Source organism: Mustela putorius, unplaced genomic scaffold, assembly GCF_011764305.1.
Source record: "Mustela putorius furo isolate JIRA1106 unplaced genomic scaffold, ASM1176430v1.1 tig00003909_pilon_pilon_pilon, whole genome shotgun sequence".
Lineage (NCBI taxonomy): Eukaryota > Metazoa > Chordata > Mammalia > Carnivora > Mustelidae > Mustela > Mustela putorius.
This window is the reverse complement of record NW_025422057.1, coordinates 22053759-22073906: the sequence shown is the minus strand read 5'-3', so window position 1 is coordinate 22073906 and position 20148 is coordinate 22053759. Positions and strand designations below refer to the sequence as shown.

The 20148-nt window shown below is 39.7% G+C and overlaps 1 protein-coding gene across 5 annotated transcripts in view; it reads right to left on the bottom strand.

Annotated features, from left to right (window-relative positions):
• SORCS1 (sortilin related VPS10 domain containing receptor 1) overlaps positions 1-20148 on the bottom strand; it is a 511420-nt gene that overhangs the window by 337041 nt on the left and 154231 nt on the right. The gene's annotated exons all lie outside the window — the stretch shown is intronic.

Here is a 20148-nt window from a genome sequence, read left to right as displayed (position 1 = left end):
GTGTCTCTGATTTTTTTTTTTTTTTCCCAAAGCCACATAAAAGAATTCTAAACATTTGTTCTACCTTTTGTGGCAGAGTAAAAACCAGCCCACATCTCAAATCAAAGTTTGGTGACTTTCAGCTGGATTCTATCTGAAGAACAACTGTGGGTAGAAAGACTGACAAAAATACCCTGGAGCTACTTTGTCCTGCTTATGAATTCTAAGTCCCTGTCTGTTTCAAAAGTGGAGGAGAAAAAGTGCTAAGTCAACCAACTTCCGCTAATTAGTTCTTTCTCTTTGGTGACTGTAAATCAATGACAAGCAAACTTCTAATACTTTCACCCTGGCTGAGAAGTTTGCTGCCACTCACCATCCATCACTTCTGCCTGTAAGTGGCCTTGCGGAGCTCTTTCTAAATAGCATCCAGTTCTCGGGGTCTGTGCATGCCCTCTTTTCTGCAGCCCACAGGAAAATATGCTGGTGGCAGCTGTTTGTAATAAGCCGGAGGCTTTGTGAGACCAATTGTAATGCAAAGGTCATATTTTCTAAGCTGTTTATAGATTGCAATTTGTAAGGTTATAATGTCACATGCTGTCAATAATTCAAGGTGGAGAATTACAACTGCTAATAGGTCATCATCAATTCTTCATTCTTCTCCTTCAATGTTCATTCTCTGGAGGGATTTAATTTGTTTCGTGGAAACATGATTCCTTGAGCTTTGAACCAAAGGTTTCATTTGTTTATGAGGAAAAAGAAAATAGGGAGGTAACATGGTAAAAGTTTCAAGGGATTTGAACCAATCAAAAGGCCACAATTCGGACAGGGGATTCATAAAGTCTATTTTCCAGGAATTCTGTGATCCAAAAGATGTCTTTATGTTGTCAGTATATGAGAGGCTTAACACCGTCCTTCCTCCCAAATAAAAAAATAAAATACAGGAAAATGTTGCCAAAATCCACCCAATAATAAAAACTAAAGGAGTTTCAACCTGTTTACAAGAATGCATTTGCTATAACTGTGGGTTGCCAGGAGTCTGTCCAAATGCTTCATCAGGGAGAGTAATTAATTCTGAATTCTAGGGGCCCCTGGGTGGCTCAGTCGATCAAGCATCTGCCTTCAGCTCAGGTCATGAGCCCAGAATCCTGGGATGGAGCCCCACGTTGGGCTCCCTGCTCAGCAGGGAGTCTGCTTCTCATCCTCCCACTGGCTCATTCTCTCTCTTTCTCTCTCTCTCTATCTAATAAATAAGCAAAATCTTTTAAAAGAATCTGAATTCTAACGAGACTGAGTTCTGAGCTTGTTGCACCTGTTTTTGGAGGGAGGATATACATTTTTTTTTTGAGTATCTGATAAAAACTTGGACACTACACACACCACTTCCAATGAACAGGGGCTACACACAAAATTCTGGGGCAACTTTCTGAAGCTCACATACTTAACTCTGGGTAAAGAATGTCATCAGTTACAGAGATGCAGATGATCTTTTTCTTACAACCCATGTGCTTTCAAAACACAGGAGAGAGGCAGACGATGTAATCACCTCTCCAGGGCACTTAGAACTTCAGAGGATTCAAAGGAATAATTGATTTTTCATCTTTGAGAATTCTCTCTCTGTCCTAACTTTAGACTGAGGCATACACAAAAATAAAAACAAAACAAAACAAAAAAACGGTGCTCAGAAAAATAACCAGTTTTCCAAAGAGAAGACAGAACAGGTCTCCTCATTACAGTGCAAAGGGGCGTTTAACAGCCTGTTTTGCTGTCTGTTGGTTTTTCCTGTCACCTCCTTCTCGGAAAATGCATTTCCAATTGCTCGATTTTTCTGTGTCCATTAGGGTTTGAAGCTCTCATGGATGTCCTGTGAGAAGCTCAGAAAATGCTATCAGTCCCAAACATTCCCTGAGGGTTACTGAGCTTCTGACCCCAAGATTCATCCAAGCCTATTGGCTTTCATCATGTTTGTAGACTTCCAAATCCTAAGTCAGCAAGAGTCAGACATCAATACATTAGCCAAAGCATGGTAATTATTTCTCTAAGGATTTTGGTACCTGTAGATGGTCAGGTATAATTAAAAGAGATAGAACATAGCCTTGGATTAGATTGTGTGTAAGAGGCTAAATTGGATTAATCAACCACAAGAAAGGCCATTATTGAAATCTGATCAAGGAAAATTCAATCTTAGATTCAACCACGACTTAATGCCTAAGATTCTCACTGTGCTGACTTATAAGAATAACATTAATATATATATAACACTAGGGGGAATATATATCTATATCTATATCTATATATCTATATATATGTATAAAACTAGAGCTAAATAAATATTGATACAGAGGAACTGCTAACAAAATTGTGCTTCTGTCTTCCAAGCTAAGGAGCGTGCTTTTTCAACATACTGTATATTCATTAGCCAAGACAGCTAGGCTTGAAATTTCACAGTATTTTAGTCCATGAAATGTGGAAATGTAAACAGAGAACTGTGCCCAGTTTAAAGGATGAGAAAACTAATTTAGATTTTAAGGGGGTTGGGGGGAACTTCTCTGTCATCAAACTATTACCATTTCAGAAATTTATCTGAACTCACAGCTAAGAAAAATATCTTCTCCAGGTACTCAGTTGTTCAAGACAGGCTTTCTATTGTCTTATGTTTCTTATGGGTGTAATTTTGCTCCTGGTCCCTTAAAGAGATCAGTATCATGGGTGAAAGATACAAACAAGAAAATCAAATATTCTAGAAAAAACAAAGTTCTGGCTTGCAGGTTGTAGCTTACCAGAACTGCATTTTAATATTATTGGAATATTATCAGAGTTTGCCTAAAATTTACCCATTAATATGTTGATCCTCCCAGTGTTAATTTTTTAATGATAAAAAATAACCAAATAAAGAACATCTGATTATTCCTGAAGGCTGTCTATAGAAAGTTCTTTGATATCAGAGACCTCATTATATTTATGTTACACATTGAGTTCTTAGCTTCCTGGCACAGGATTATAAGTATTGGTCAAATGAATTAAATACCTAAGGTGTTACTAAAAAAGAACATTCAAATGTATGTTAACTTTTAAATATTTATTTTAAAAACATACAGCTTATTGCCTAACTAGGAATGATTATATATATAATTGCATTCTGATATTATTTTCTTAGTTAATCTATCTTTATAGGCAATGGACAGAATTCTGAAAGTCAGAGACAGTGTTTTTTCTCTTTTCATAAGTCAGTGGGGGCCCTGCCAAAACAGCACTGCTTTTTTTTTTTTTTTTTTGTCGTGTAAGAAGTGAACGTGGTTAGCCATTCAAGTAAAAAGTGCTTCCTGCTCCCCAAGGACTCACTGCCTTTTTTTCACTACTAGAGTTCAATAAGCCACACTGCTTACATCTTTGAAACCAGACTGTGCCCATATTAGTAGCCATTCTTATGAATAGTAACCATCGGTAAACATTTAAGTTCATACAGTGCACTGCCATCTTCGTGACTTGACCACAAACTTCCTGAGTCAAGAACTCTATAAAAAACAGCAGCAATAGCAAAACAGAAGCCCAAGTCACCTAACTAGCAGCAGTGGTGAGGAATATTCCAGTAGGGGAAACAATGGAAAAATTCTTGTTACCTCTAAGTTGTCCAAGGCCCTAATGACTACTTGTAAAGGTCACATCTAACTTTATGTTCATACATAGGGTGATAATTATTAAGAAAGATGACAATTTGTTAAAGGCCAGTTGCTAAAAAAAATTTAAATGCAAGAACTAATGACTTTTGTCAATGTCTGGGTTAATAGGAATTACCAATGCATTTTATGTAACAGAGGAACCAGAGTGGAATAGAGACCACATATTTAAATGGGATGATACTTTAAAAAAAAAAAAAAGATTTTATTTATTTATTTGACAGAGAGAGACACAGCAAGACAGGGAACACAAGAAAGGTGAGTGGGAGAGAGAGAAGCAGGCTTCCCATCGAGCAGAGAGCCCAATGTGGGGCTCGATCCCAGGACCCTGGGATCAAGACCTGAGCCGAAGGCAGACACTTAACAACCGAGCCACTCAGGCACCCCCTGGCTGAAACATTTTTAAAAAGATTTATTTATTCATTTTAGGGACAGAGAGAGAGAGAGCGGGGAGAGAGAGAGACACCACACGGGGGGAAGGGCGGAGGAAGAGGGAGAGAGAAAAGAGAAGCGGACTCCCGGCAGAGTGCAGAGCCAGAGGACCGGTGAGATCACAACCTGAGCCTAAACCAAGAGCTGGAAATTTAACTGACGGAGCCATCCAGGCACATGAGAATGATACATTTTAATCAATTATACAAGAGAATCCTGAAACAAGTCCCACTGAAACATTATTTCAATAGTCAAAAGGTGAGATTTTAAGAGGATGGAATAATTTATAGCAGAGAGCGACATCTTTTTAATCCATTTAGAAATAGTTCCAATGGCACAAGCTTATTTACTGGCATGTAAACTGCCTAACCGATGTCTCAAGTATCAGATATCCTTGCAAAGCTTTAGGCATAGCTAGATCAATTTAATTTTACAGAAACGGCAGAGTGATCACCATCCTTAATCATAAGAATTACTGTTCCTGCCTTTGTTCATGTGGTAGTAAAAGACATGGAAATGAAGTTTATCTATATAGGCAATTCTTAAAAACTTACTTCAGAGATGCTTTCAATCCTGAAACCTCAGGGACACATGAAGGCAATAGAAACATTAGCAAATGTGAATTACCTTCTCATTAAATTGCTTAAAAACATGGATGAGCACATTTTCAGACTTCTGTTTTCCATACATGTCTCCCAAAGCCTTGTAAGTGGAGACATATCATGCAAATGGAAACATTATATGAAATATATAAAAAAATCAAGTTGAAATTACCAGAGGCCTCTGATTTTAGAATAAGAAAGTGGATTTTCCTCTCTCATAATATAAGCCCTTATGTATACTCTATAGAATATCCAGAATCATGTATACCCAAAGGTACTCTAAATGCCTGGAAAGAAGAAAGAAAAGAAATATTTACAGAGTACCTCTCATGGGGCCTTATGTTATGCATGTGTATCTCCTATTATCTCATTCAAGCTTCACACAGCCTTTTGGGGTTTCTATGGTTACTGACAATCTTCCAGATGAAATGTGACACAGGGTGCCCCTTTCTCCAAGGGTTTGGCCATTAAGCATCAGAGCCAAAATTCAAATTCTGATCTATTTGTTCACAGATCTAGCATATTCCTTCCGCATCCTTGTATTCTACCGGAAATCATAAGGCAACAACTACAAGTTTCCCAAGAATCAGCTCGATATTAGATAGCAGCCTTGTCTAAAATGAATTTCGAAACACAAATAATGTTTTTCAGCAGCTTGACTATGATGTGGCTAACTGGTTTCCTTTGTATCTCTCATACTTTGGGTTTGCTGAGCTTCTTAGACATTTAAATGTTTTAATCAAATTTGAGGAATTTTTAGTGTGTATATATATATATATATATTTTTTTTTTCTCACAGGTCACTAAAGTTTTATTTTTAAAAGAAATTCAAAGGGGAGTTTTATTTTCTTTTGTTCTTCAGGTCTATTGACCTATCTTCAAGTTTATTAATCTTTCCTTATACTCTGTCCAATGTCCTCATCCAACAGGTGTTTTCATTTTATATAGTACTTTTTATCATCTGGCTTTTTTTTTTTTTTTTCTGGCTTCCATTTTTCTTCTGAGGCCTCGATCTATTCTCTCAGTATGACGACCTTTTCTCTTGAGTCCTTGAACATATTTATAAAAGCTACTTTAAAGTCTCTGTGGTTAATTCTAACAACTAGAACATCTTCAAGTGGGTTTCTCATGACAACTTTTTCCCTTGACTGTAAATGACATTTTCCACTTTTGTATGACTAGTAACTTTTTACTGTTCAAGGAATAAGATTATGTTACCTTCTTATGAAGACTTTTTCCCTCCAAATAGGCTATTAAAAAGTCACTAACCAACTACCTGGAGCTTGTGGAAGCTTAGCTTTGTACTCTATCAGCATGAGGCAGTTTAGATTTTCACTTAGGCTTCTAGAAAATTCCTTAGTTTTCATACATAGTCTTAATCCCTAAGGTGTGTTCCTTCTGTGTTTGAATGGAAGGCTTAAGGTATTTCTCTCTTGGTTGGACAGAGTTCAAACTATAAATTGTTTCCCTTTCAGTAAGCAGCAGCTGACACCCTGTTTTAGCCCTCTTCATCCTACAACTGTTTCTTCTGCTGGTTCCTTAGTATTCAGGAATCAGCAAGTGTTTGAGAGATGCTGAGGCTCCCACCACTGTGGCTTCTTCCAATCAGAGGCATCGACACAGTTATTAGCTTCTTTGGATGTCTCACACCCAAACCACAGACACCCTGACCTCAGGAAGAGGGGTCCACCCACACTGCACCACACAAATAGGGGTACGTTCTCAGGGGAAAACACAGCTCTTGCCCAGTTTGATTCCCTTTTTTCATGAGCTAAATCTCCTTCAGTCTGCCAGTTGTTGATTGCTCTCCCATATCTTCCGGTAGCTTCTGTATATTTGTTTTCCCTTCAGAGTTTATAATCATTATCTGCAGAAGAGCTAGTCCACTACGAGCTACTCTTCTAACACCCTAGGGCTCCTTCTCAAAAACAAACAAAACAACCCCCAAACTCTTGTCTTGTACAAGTGCTGTTTCCTTTTTTAACTCGATTTCAAGCCATGTTTGCATGATGACACAACAACGATGATTACACAATCAGTTGCTTGCTTATGTTCTAGAACGCTTTTCATTCTCTTCTGCATGTGTTCAAGGTGGCTTCCAGGGCCACCTATAACAAAAAATGATAGAAACAAAAGCAGACTAAATGGTTAGAGCAAGGTCGTTTTAGGAGCCTCATCCTCCCTGGCTCTCACTGGATTAGAGAGGAGTATGGGAAGCTCTCAATCTGCCATTTCTGTCCATGCTCGGCGAATTTTTTTTGTATTGTGTCAAATAAAGTCATCAGATGAAGCAATGGGAAAGGCAGAAGTGGACCTCTATCTCACATGTCAACTTGGAAAAGCACTGTTAGTCTATAAAATGTGGGTCACACCATGCCCACGATCACATGGGACAAAGATCTAAAGTAGGAGTGGGTTTAAAGTTACTGTTTGTTCAGAGAGATACCAGAGGAAGAGCAGTGTCCATTTCTCAGCTAACAAAAAAGGTGGTGAATGAAAGATATACTATCTCTGCTTACTGCTGACTAAGCCAATGCTACTTAGTCCTAACATAAGGCTAGAGAGTTGATAATTATGCCAACCTCTCGGCTCACCTTCTGTATATCTAAGAAAATCTGTCTACTTCTGGAGAGAAACTCATTTCTAGGGAGCCACTGGGTTAAAAAGTGGGTAATGATTTTAATTTTTTTAAAAGAATGCTTTGCAAGAGGGCATCCTTTTATGTATAAAGTAGGACAGCTCCTAAGAAGTTTTTGACTGCTTTTCCAGAATTATACATTCTCGTGCTGCCTAGGTACCAGTAGAGCAGGAAAAAATGCATTAATATTTAACACTGATATAGCAGTATAAATGCTTGCAATGCTCTACAATAAATAAAATCAGGTCTCAAAATGTGCCTTTTTAACACAATTGTAACATAGAAATATCTTCAGAGTGTGTAATAACCTCCCAGGGGAAACAGCTCTAAGTCCCATCACGTAAAACTATAGTATCCTGAGCGAAGTGGAGGAGACTATTCTATAAAACACAATCTTGCACTGATGAGACAAGGATCAAATGTCCCTAGGAGGGGCTTTTTTTCCCCCTCTAATTTAAATGATGTTAGAATACTGCAAGTGCATTCCCTAAAACTCCCCTTCAGGCTGTCTTTCTCCCTTGGCGGTACCCTCATTCTGTCAAGTTCACTAAGAGTAAGCAATAACCTTGATGTCTGGAGAGTTAGCTCTCCCTCACTTCTTTTCTCGACTACCCATCTTTAAGCCTCATCTACTCCTTGTCTCCATTCAGCAGGACGCTGCTGACACTTTAAAGCTCAACCACCATGCAGTCTCCCTCTCCATTATCCGCCATGGAGATCCATCCTATGGCAGAGGACTTTTCAAGTTCTGGGTATGCCTTCATTGAGACAATCCATTCTCAGAGCTTTTCTCCATGTGCGGATCCTTCCTGAGTTCAGCTTCACCGAAGTTGTTCTTAATACTAAGGGTCATGCATTGAATAGGTACAAAAAGGTTGCCTTGCAAAATATTCTCTTGTTAGGAAGACACTTCTGAAATAGCACATGATTTCCTTTATAAGATCAGCTCAGAAGCAAGTAGTTGGGAGGAGACAGTCTCCTTAGGTGCCTTAAACCTAACACATCTTATCCCGTCAAGGCCTGACTAAAGCACATGTTCATTCTACTCTGAAAATTGAAATCCTTCTCCCAGCTTGGGGAGTCCCCTACATGCTTCAAATTGCTCTTTCTTCAGAATGAAACACGGCAACCCATGTCACAGTGTATGGTCGCAAAAACCACAGGGGCAAATGGAGACCAAATGGTTGTAATTAAGAAAAACAGGCCTGAAGGAAATCGGAGAGAACCTAAGTCTTTATTTGCCACTTTCCGTTTCTACATAAATCCTATTCATTTTGTGTGCACACATACAGGTAATGTAATAGGACTACTTTTAAAAGTGTGAGTAAATGGATTCCTTAAAAAAAAAAAACAAAAAAAAGACAAAACCACTAAAAACACAAAAATGATTATACTTCTATCAAGAGTTTATAATTTAAAGAGATTTATGGACACCTCTCTTAATTGAGGCAAATTACCACTCTGCAAAATGAATAACGACCTTTTAATTGGTGTTTCTCATTGTTGCAATTATTGACAAAATAAGTTTGCTTAAAGAGAGTCTCATCCATAGCCAGTGATTACTGGGCTCAGTTCTTGTACATCCTGCTGAAAAGAAAGCTGCCACTTTTTTTTATCTTTTTTTTTTTTTTTAGAAAGCTGCCACTTTTTTACCTGTTCAGTATTCCACGAGTCTAACTAATGTGACTTATGTTTAGCCATTTGTCAAATACCAGGTACAGCACAGAGCTTTATGTTCCATTGCCTTTGACTTAGGTTTTATATTTGACATGTACGGCCCTTGGGATACAAGAGAGCTTTCCACCCAAACGAATGCCTACTCAGCATGTGTTCTAGAAGCAAGAGTGTTATTGCAGCTTTCTCGTTTCCTGGTTACAGGACCCAAATGGCTCAATAATTCTCCCCACAGTGATGTGTTTGACAAGCTGGATAGGGAGATGGCACCCTCATTCTGTCCTTTCCATTTCTCAAGCATATGAAATCAAGACCTGAAACAGTGACAACACGTTCAGCTGGGTTGAACAGGTGAGCTAGGCCGAAATGTTTGGAAGTGCACAGATCTTAATTGTAGTAGGCAATTCTAACTTGAAAATTGATTTTCTCAGAACAGATCTCTGTGTGAGTCCTCAACGTATGCCTGCCAGCTTTACTGACAAAAGTACTTATGTCTTTGGAACAGAGTCAACAGAATCAAGGAAAGGTGAATCCATGATGTTCAGCCTTGAACATCACTAATAATTATCTGTCTTTGATTAAAAAATCATTACTCCAGGAGCAGAGCTGGATTTTAAATCCCAGGCAGGCTAAAGAATGTACTAGAAGCAGGGGAGGGGAAACGCACAGGGAGAAAGAGAATGGAAGAAGGAGCAAAAGAACAAGGCAGAGACGAGAAGGAAGAACGTGCCACTGAGGTTTCATGAAGTCATTTTTGCATTTTCCGTTTGTAACTTCATTTTTAAAGTATGCAAACGTCTCATTAATTTCTACATTTAGAATCTGATTCTGATGGTAAAAGTAAATTAGTCTTTTGGGTCTTTTTATCTCCACTTCTACGAGTGACAGATCTGAAAGAGATGAAATATTTTATGCAATTAAATATCGTGCGTTATAATGTGACTCAGTGTGAATACTGTCTCAAGAACTTAGTGTGAAGAAAGGCACAGGGAATAAAAAGGTAAAGACTGAGAAATCAACACGGGGTCACACTAGCGAGGCTGCTGGAAGCCTCCTTGTAATGTGCTTCTTGGTACGTCGCTCAAGAACGACAGTCTGCGCGGGCTTTAAATGCACAGGCATTGACAAAGGAGCCCTGCTTCTGTACAGGCTTCCCCAACATTCACGGCGCTCGTCATGATAATGAGGAGCTGGAGTAGCCTTCTGTACAGACTCAGACCAGGAAAAGAGAGGCTGATTTTGGACTCACTGGCAAATTTATAATAGAGTGAAAAGTATCATACATTTACCTCTGTTTTTCCAAGATGGGAACACTATAAAATGGTTTCTAATGATGTGTATCACAGACTCCTCACCTAGGTTTTCCTGTAAACTCTAAGACACCCCCCTTCTTTCTCACAGGGCTTTCACATCAGGCCAAGATGCTATTCCCTAGGCCAAGCTTCTAAGCATTTCTTCAGTTCCGCTGTCGGGCTGGCAACTCTTCCCATGCACGGGCGCTGGTCGCAGACGGCTCACGTGCTTTGGTTTGTGAAACCAAATTCATGTGAAGCTCCACTGGGATTTTTGGTAACTAAAACCCTCAAAGCATCTCTCTTACTCTTTATCATGTCCATTTCATAGATGAGAACAGTGAGGCTCAGAGAAATAAAAGATCAATCAATGATATAAGGGAAATGATGGAGGCTGAACTTTGAATTAGAATGCTTGACTTTTAGAGGAGTGTGCAAGGCTTCTCTTTTTATGTTTTAAAAGATTTTATTTATGTATTTGAGGGAGAAAGAGAGAACGCACGTGGGGGAAGAGAGAACGCAGAGAGGGGAAGAGAGCTCAGCAGGGAGCTGAACTTGGGGCTTCATCCCAGGACCCTGAGATCATGGCAGACACTTAACCAACTGGGCCAAAGGCAGATGCTTAATGGACTGAGCCACCTGGGCACAACAAGATTTCCTTTTTTAAACAAATAATTTTTGAAAGCTAAAAACTGGATCATATTTTTGTTCATTCTGTAGCAAACACGAGAGCCAGCCTGGCATGGCGTCCTGTCCCAGACTTCACAGTTGAAACTATCAGCACTTTATCTGAATGTGCTATCTATGAGGGGGGAAAAATGCTCTTTTTGAAGCTAATCACCCAGGTAAATTTTATTCATCCAAGGATGTGCTATGAAGAAGGGGAAATAAGATATATAGAAGGGGACATCAGAAGCAACTATATACTCAATTTGTGATTCTGATGAGAAAAACCAAACCTACTTTGTTATGAATATGGGCTTTTAAAACTCTAATTAAATCTAATCCCAAGGAGTTTCAGGAAACCAGTATGATACTGAAATTCTTCTACCTACAGAATTGATTTTTTTTTTTTTTTTGAGGTCAGCTCTTTATGGAAAATGACCACAGCATGACAACAACCCTTAGGAAATATGCTGAATGTCTTAAAAAATAGAACTCAGAAAAATAATATAATCAGGTATCCATTTCTCTACCAGTATGATACTATTCAGTATGTAATTCCATTCCAAGTAATCAGAGAATAAAAAAATAGGATTATACCATATAAATAGCAAATAAAGATCACAGAGATACACTTAGAGCAACTGACCCTACTTAAGCCAACAGATACTGTGGGAAAGGGTTCTGAAACCACTTTTTTAATGAAAATGGTATTGATTTAAATGGTGATTTTGATTTTAGTAGCTGATTAAAACTATTTTGGACAGAAATATATGCCACCGAGCTGCTTTTACCCTGAAGTAAAAGTAATAGTTCAGATTCAATTTGAATTTTGTTGGCGAACATGCTATTTAGCATTATTTGAATGTGAAAATACTAGTGAAGTCTGAACAACTCAGGATAAAGCATTCTGAAATGGTGCTGAATATTTCTGAGGAGAAGGATAAGACGAAGAGGTCATAACTCATTGATTGCAATCTGGCTAAGAGTTGACACACACCCTAGAGAGGCAGGTACCGAAATGTGTTTTGCCTCCTCTCCATCCTTAGAACACAGAAGGCAAAGTAAACCGAGTACTTCATTTCATAAAATTCAAATGGAAACCTTGTCAACAGAATGACTATTGGTAATACCTAAGAGGAGGGATAAAATACAAGTGGGACGGGTAGGTATTAGAGATTAAGCAGTGAGAGCAGAATCACAGAGACTAGAGAGCAGTTTTAGGAATGAATCAGGAATCTGAATTGGTACCTGAATCCTGGAGCTGCACATCTGTTGGTGGTGGTGGTTGGGATGGGGTCAGAAAAATGAATGGGATCCATTCAGCAAGGGTTTTTGCCACACTCTGGCAAGGATCGCCACAGATGAGGTTAACGTTAGGTGATCCTCTACGTTGGGAAGGTGTGTGTGTCGGGGGGGGGTGGTTGGGGGGGGCTGTGCAGACGTGAAATGTAGCCTTTGCTTTGCCAGATGAAATATGTTAATAAAACTTACCCAAAGGGTTGCTTTTTCAGAGTATTACGTTCTTTTTTTCTTAAGTTAGGACTATATAGGAAGTTGGGTGTGGACACGATCCCAAAAACATTAGTCACGGTAGACGTAGTAGTACTTGTAGCCATATTGGTCACAGCAGCAGCAACAATGGTAACAGTGCTCAAAAATCATTTTCCAAAAATGGCAAAATCATGATTCTCATTTAGACAGAAAAAGAACACAGCTTAAAGATTTCTTTTACTCCTCATGAAGGAACCTGCTGGATGTTATAACCCATCAAAGTGAAGTCCAAAAAAGCACCAATTTACATAGATTACAAGAATGTTGAAATGAATGTGCAAAACGCAGGCAAATCCCCTTTTGCAGGGCTGAGGTGTCAATGGACCTCCCCAGGTCAGGACAGAATTGGCTTGTCTGTCAACAAAAAATCATTTTTGCATGGCTAGCACTTACCTACAATTTTAAAGACTATAAAACAACTTTCATAAAATCAGAATTAGTTAACTACCAGAAGGGTGTGCTACAGACAATGTAAAGTTTTCCACTGAGGTACAGATTTTTCATACACACACACACACACACACACACACACACTCCTGAACTACCTGAACTCAAACTGGAAACACAGAATCCTCAAAAATCAGTGTGAATTCCATATTACACTCACATGCATAACTTCTCTCAGACATTTCCCCATCCACCACCTGCCTTTTTTTGTATCAAGAAATCAGAAACATATTGTTTTCAGAGCTGCAATTTTCCCATTTGCAAATGAGGCATTCCAAAGATATAATAGCAGCCAGGCAATGCGGCGATCATTCTGGATGATTTGACCGGAGCGTGTCACCTATGTGATCTGATTAGTGTTGATACTCTGGGGAAATGATAGAGCCCAATTTTTAAAGAATTTAAACTCAATTTCTCTAAAACTCAGAAAAACTTGCCCAGTGACTACAAGACAGTTATAAAGGAATATCTATGATATTTTCTAAAAATGAAAAACACATATAAATTTAAAATCACAAGAGAAGCATATGGGACTCCATTTCCATTGCTATTTTTTTCTTGGATTTTTTTTTTTTTTTCATTTAGGGAAAAGGAAAGAGTAGGAGGAATGCATAAAATCCGTTCTACATCCTTTTTTTTCTTTATAAAGCTGCACCAGAATAGCCTGGTGCCTTTAAGGTGTTGGATACAGTGTTGTGGCCACAAAAGCTGGTGCCACGTAAGTTAATCTTCTGATTCTCCTGTTTGCAGGAATTTTAAGTATGCCGAGGGCAAAAACTATGCATTGCTTACCTTGCTACTCAACACAGTGCCTGGCACACAATAGGTGGGTTATAAATGGTTGGTGAACTCAGCCTTCACCTTGTTCTGCCTTCATCCTGAGCTCCCACTGTGTGGATACCCTCACCTCTGCTCCGCAGTCCTGTCCTGACTGTCACTGCTTCTGAATTTCTGATTCATTTTCCCACGCTTGCAGCTTTGCCATGTTCTCAGAACTTCCCTGCTGGCACAAATTCTCTGAATCTGACCCAGTGCTTTGCTCTTGGACTATAGATAGACTACACTATCAGAGATAGGCTGACACAAAGCAATCCCCAGCCCCTGGTAAAATAACTATCCCCGTTCATCTCATGTCCAAGCACTTCACGCTCATGCAAACAGGGGCCTGTTCCACGTCCTCTGAAAAGAAATGATAACCAGCACAGAAAGATTTCCCTGATTCAGAAAACCTCCCAAAGGGCATCAAAAGTTGGAGAAATGTGTGCTACTCTGCTAAGGGTTTTTCCTAAAAGCTCAAGAATATGATTTGGTCATTTTTGCAATTAAAAAAAAAAAAACAAAACCTTAAAGCAAATGTGAAAACGTGCTTCTACTTGGTGAACTATGGGTCTCCCCCACACTGAACAGCGCCCTTTCTCGCTACCTCTTAGCTGTCCACTTCCCTTGTTCGTAGCTGTGTGGGTGAGGCAAGAAGAGAGAAAAGATTCTGCACTGGAGATGATTTATTCTGGTCGCTTCTAAGAGATTCAGCAGCTACTTACACTGTCTGCTTTTAATTTAGAAGACTTCCCCTGAATGCAACCTATGAGCAGCCTTGCAAATGTTAAGAACAGAAGCCCAATACACAAAACCTCCCTGTGGTGACCATGTCGAGCTCCACAACTTCACCAGCACATTCTCACACACGCATGCACGTGTATTCACAGCCATGGCCTTCACACGACTTGTCAGTCTTCTATTCAAATATGCCTGAGCCAAGGAGCCTAGAACTCTCTGGTGCCAAGTAATGGTTACAAGCAGCAGCTCAGGCTGTGAAGATCCCTGCCTCTGGAGTGTTAGCTTAACTGCAGGCTGGCCTGGTTACCTGAACGACCGGGCTCATTCACGCTGGCCTTTCTTATCATCAGGATTCCCAACCTCTGGCTTCTTTCATGACTTTAATGTTCAATTAAGAAACACATTTTGTTTTTGCAAGACAGGAGTAGGGGTGACGTAAAGGAGCGATTGAGCACAATTTCATCTCAGACTCCTTTTATTTTTAAAAGTGCACTTTAATATGACAGCCAGTCTTAAACTACTTTTAAAGGCTGATAACTTGACCTGGAATAAAAATAAGCTGTATTCGATACTTCCAGATACAATGTTAAAGTGAAACGGCCATTATCTTTTTTACATTAAGAGAAGGGCAGAATGCCATCCCCTCTCATTTCTCCAGTAAATCAAATTGAATTATTCATTAGCACTAAATGTTTCCAAATTCCCTCCCTCTACGCACATACCATTACCTCATTTTAAACAAGGAGTGGTTTCATCGCTTTTAAAAATAACCTCTCTGATACATTGAGTTCCTAAAGTTTCAGACTCGGCAAAAATTAATTTCTGTGGTTAGTAAAGCTAATGGTCTTCGGAGTAAAATCAGACTGTAAAGACAATAAACAAGTAATTAAAAGTAGCTCCTTGTACTGTTTCTCAGTTCTCCCATTTGTCACTAACTCTACACCTTCAATGCAAATAATTCCTGGGATCTGAGGTTGGCAAGGAATGACTCGAAGTAAAATCTTAAGAAATAACCAGTAATAAAACTTCATTTGGTCAAATGAACGCAGGTCCTCAAATGCCTTCCCAAAAGTCTGAGTCAAAGGACAACTTTAGATTTATACTCTGAAGGTTTAACAGAAACACATGAATAATGCCCAGCTCCTTCAGACCATTAAATATACACTTACACACACACACACACACACACCATCAAACAGACACACATACCCCATCATACGCACACAGGCTTCCCCACACATATTCCGGCACACAAACACACCATCAAATACACACATACTGCCAAACATACACAGGCACACCACCATCACCACCAAAACCACACAGTGATACACACTCCCCCCCACAACACACATCCCATCACACACACTGATACACACACACACACACAGACAAAGAGATAGACTTCGTTTTCCTTCTCTAACATCAGATCTCCAGGCACAAGGATCTGTATTTCGTATGGAATCCCATCTCTGGTCTTCTACTCTGATCATTTTGCATCTGCCGTGTCCTGTTTCATTAACAGGAGCTCATCACAGCCACATCAAAATGTGAAGATGCATCGTTTCTATTACCATTTATAGCACCATTTGTTTCATTTAAGAAAATGTGCTTAGTCCCTGGCCTTACATTACACAGCAGAAACGGGATTCTGGAGTTCAGGGTACATATCTATTCTCCCATCTCTTCACTTTGTCAGGAGCGAAGTCACTTTGACTTGACTTTAAGACAAACTGTTTCCATTTGCACCAGCAGAAGCCTAGCTCTTTCGAACAATAACTTAGCTTCAGGGACTTCTGAGCCATTCTTATTTCCAGATGAGGCAGTGGCCTCCAGAACACACCTCCCTAATTCAGGCCTTGCAAATTCAGCCAAGGGCTGAGCTTCAATTTTACTTATGCATGATGAAAATGGGATTTCTCAAGTGTAACAATGGGGAAAATTGTATTATCTTAACCGCTGACACCAGAATTCCTCTTGGAATTGGATCCTGGGGTTTTTTGTCTTTGTTTTGGAAGATGATCTCAGCAGATGATGGCTGGTGGGGACATTTGGAGTTACAGGGAGCAAACTAGAAAGGGGTAGGTGAGGAGGAAAGAGGTGTGCAGAAGGAAAGAAATCAAACCCAAGTCATGCTCCCGGGTCCTTCCTTTCCCTTCTCTCCCTGCCAAATCTTCAGATAAGTCCACAAAACTCACAAGGATTTGAAATTGCTGTTTTCTGTTGTTACTATAGAAGCCAGAGAAAGATCTTATTTTACTTTGGGTGGCATACACCCAGGAGGTAGATGCCAAAATGGTCCTGGGAACATCTACCTTTCTTCCTGAACTTGCAAAACCCTCAGGGAGATCATTAACTGGAGGAGTCAATTTTACCTCAAAACTTGAATCTCAGCAGGGCACCTGGGTGTCCCAGTTGGTTAAGGGCCTGATTCTTGCTTGGTTTTGGCTCAGGTTGAGATACAAGGGTTGTGAGATCGAGCCCCATGTTGGGCTCTACCCTGTGTCTGGATTCTGCTTAAGACTCTCTCTCCCTCTCCCTCTGCCACTTTCTCCCTCTTTAAATCAAGCAATCAATCTTTAAAAATTTGAATTTCAATAAGCCTAAAGATAATATCTACCTTACCCAACATGAGTGTTTAAATTAGATTATACAGTTATTATTGTACAAATAGGTATAAATTAATAAACAATACTCATATTTTAAAACATTATTCTTGGTACTTTGTTTGCTTCAGGGGACCCATGGAATGAATGACACAGTCCCAGTCCTCAAGGGGTTTACAACCTGGGGGCGTGGGGGGGCACAAGATATGGACATAAGTAATTATACAGATCTTCTTCAACTTATGATGGGATTATGTCCCAGTAAATCCATTGTAAATTGAAAATATCCTAAATCAATAATGCATTTAATAGACCTAGCTTACCCAACATCATAGCTTAGTCTCACCTACTTTAAATGTGCTCAGAATACTGACTGAGTCAGGCAGAATCACCCAACACAAACCTGTTTTATAGTAAGTACTGAATACCTCATTTAACTTACTGAATACTGCACTGCGAGCGAGGGACAGATGGCTGTACCGACAGAGAATGGTGGTAGGTGTCTGAGTGGTTCACCCTGGTGATCACACGGCTGACAGAGCTGTGGCTGCCTCACCCGGCATCACCAACAAGGAGCCTACCATGCATTGCTGGCTGTGGGAAAGAGCCAAATTCCAAATCCCAAGTATAGTTTCTTCTGAATGTGTATCACTTGCACATATCACATTGAAAAATCATAACTTTGGGATAGAATTTAAGAGGCCGGATAAGAAGCCCAGTGGGAACAGGAATCCAGGAGAAGCATCAATGCCACTTTGGGGGAAGGCAGGAGAGGAAGATGTCAGTGAAGAAGAAAAGAGAATGTTGCTTGTATGGACAAAAATAGTGGGAAGTGGGGGAGAGGTTATTTGAGTAGAGTTTCTTCTGTAATCATCTCAACATCCTTCACATTACCTTTAAAGGTAGTAAAAATGTCTTATCTCTCTAAAGGTAAGTCATTCGGGAGTGACCGGCTCATTGTCTTGAACATAGCCGTTCCTTAAAATTAGTATTGGATGGAAGCCTGGGCTAAGGCTGATCACGGACATAAGCAGAGATGCAGGAAGGAGTAAGGTGTAGGTAAGAAATTTCACACGTCTTCATTTTCTGGGATTTCAGATGCGTGAGGGGGAAAAGTACAAGAAAACTGAGGTTGTGTAGACCGGGACCAAATGTGGAGGTGTCTAAGAGGGATGTCATTGTTTTGTTAGGAAATGGGGAGTGTGGTGGGGGCTTCTGGGAGAGGGAAGTACAGCACAGAGCACATCTCAGACCGCTGGAAGCCACTTCAGTAATCTACATAAAGGCAAAGCCTTGGAGGGTCAAGCTGGGGTTGGGGTAATGGGTTCGAGATGGAATTTGGCTGGTTAGAACCTAGTGCTGGCTTCAGGTCAGCTTAACGACTGTATGGCTTGAGACAGTTAAATTTTGATTGAAAAGATTTCATGTGCAACTGTTATTAGCGGTTATATTTGAGACTTGACTGGAAAGAGAAGGTCTTTATCAACCTTGTTCTTCATGCCATTTATTTTCCTTTGACTTCTTAGAGGGATAATGCATCACTTTTATGATTTTGAAGGAAAAAGTTCCAAGAATACAGAAATTTTTAAAAAGGAGTTATACAGCAAACGAACCCCATGAAGATTACTGGATTTGTATACCACATCAGGAAAAAGAATGGCCCTGAGCAAATTAAAAATCATCTTTATCTCATCATTAAAGCAGGCCCAGGAGCATCACCACAAAAGGTGTTAGGCTACTAGTTTGTGGTTTTGAATATAGCCTCAGGTAATAAAGCCATGTTTCAATTTAAAATGTTACATTTTTCATGCTTCTCATTAAGCCAAACTAATACCTCCCTTGATAATACTGAATTAGTAAAGTCAGACTATATTGGAACTAAAAAATAATTATGGAGCAAGTGAACCTTCCCAATTTCCTTTAATTACTCTGTCAGACCTGGGCCCTGGGAAGCTCCTACCTGAGACTAATTTAGGAAGCCTTGAGAAACAGACACTCTTTGGGGCTACTGTATGTTCTGCCTTCTTCCCTGGTTGCAATTCCTTCCAGCCCACAGAACACAGGCTGAAGCAGATACTGTAGCTAATGAGTCCTCATTTCTATAGCTACAAAAACCTGGGAGAATTTAAGAAAACCCAGTATAACTTTCCTGAATATGCGAGATCACTTGAATTGTATGTATGCAGGAGGTCCTACACAGAACTAAGACAATTACGTCTAGCAAATCCAGGCTACATTCTGTACGAAGAAACTCATCTGTATCTATCAGGAGCTCAACAAGTAGCCTTCACTATATTCTCTTCATAACTTAATACAGCGGACTTTCAATCCTAGAAGACATAACATGGGTTATTTTTTTTTTAATTTTTTATTTTTTATAAACATGTATTTTTATCCCCAGCGGTACAGGTCTGTGAATCAGCACTCACCAAAGCACATACCCTCCCCAATGTCCATAAACCCACCCCCCCTTCTCCCAACCCCCCTCCCCCCAGCAGCCCTCAGTTTGTTTTGTAAGATTAAGAGTCACTTATGGTTTGTCTCCCAACATGGATTATTTTTAAACAAAAGTGTAAAGAAGGGTTCACATGGCTTCTGTCCTGTCCCACTATTTGCTGACATGCATTCTTCCATGTGGTGGCTGTCACGGAGACGCCGTTAGGGGGCTGGGACCCTGAAGGTAATCAGTGTAGGGTTATATAGCTCAGCCCACCCATTACTACAAGAAGTTGTTCTACAAGAGGTACCTATGTGCATAAGTAAAATACGTAACCTTCGCATTCTTTCAATGGAGTAACAGTCTAAGAACACATGGCTATGTAAAGCTAAGATATGTAAAGTAGAGATATCAATATTTTTTGATTACCTATCTATTAATAAATCTGTTTCCTTAATCTATTATTAATCATTTAAATAAATATCTAAGGGGGAATATTAGGTCCAATGCTCTCTTGGGGTCTTTTCTACGTATTAAATGCTAGCTAACAAAAACGTGCCATCGCACTGCGCTGCAGTCCTCAGGGTCAAAGA